The sequence below is a fragment of the Mauremys reevesii genome, linkage group 17, assembly GCF_016161935.1.
Source record: "Mauremys reevesii isolate NIE-2019 linkage group 17, ASM1616193v1, whole genome shotgun sequence".
Taxonomy (NCBI): Eukaryota; Metazoa; Chordata; order Testudines; family Geoemydidae; genus Mauremys; species Mauremys reevesii.
In genome coordinates this window covers 21,983,536-21,984,152 of record NC_052639.1, presented here as the reverse complement: position 1 = coordinate 21,984,152, position 617 = coordinate 21,983,536, and the positions used below count along the sequence as shown (strand labels likewise).

The following is a 617-nucleotide window of genomic DNA, read 5'->3' as shown; positions in this document are numbered from 1 at the left end:
CCCCAGGGGTGCCTGAACAGGGGGAGAACAACACCCCAGGACTTTTAAAAATGGGAGGGCTCTGAAAGGGGAGGGGCCCAGCCTCTGTAGAAGGAATGCAGGGCAGGCGAGTTCACGGCGGGCATTATGGGATACTGGTGGAGGCCATTATAGTGATATAATGACCAGCAGCATTTACACTGAAAATTTGTCACTTTAAGTTTGCTGCACAAAGCTCTAGGCCTCTCGTCAAGGTGGTTTTATTTTGTCACCAAAACAGGGCAATTTTGTCGCCAGACGTGGCATTGCAGTGTGTGCACCAGCCAAAAGCTGCCAACCGAGGGAGCGTTGTGTGTTTTTCACACACCTGAGCAATATAATGATGCTGAAATAACTTTGCAGTGCAGACCTGGCCAAAGATTCACACACACACACAGAGCTTGCAAGGAAAACATCACCTGCTCCTCTGCTTTGCAGAATTCAAACACAAGCAAAGCTTGTCAGGCCCCAGTGGGGATGGCAGAGAGTCAGGTGTGGGCAGACAGTGTGTTTTAGCCACAGGCAGGCACCATGGCTTAGCTGGCTAAAGCACCTGTCTTGTAAACAGCAGATCCTGGGTTCAACTCCCAGTGGTGCCT

At 50.7% G+C, this 617-nt stretch overlaps 1 non-coding gene across 1 annotated transcript; it reads left to right on the top strand.

The window, feature by feature from the left end:
* Nucleotides 1-543: 543 nt before the first annotated feature.
* On the top strand, nucleotides 544-617 carry TRNAT-UGU. Its single transcript has one exon. It is a non-coding gene; the product is annotated as a tRNA-Thr (tRNA).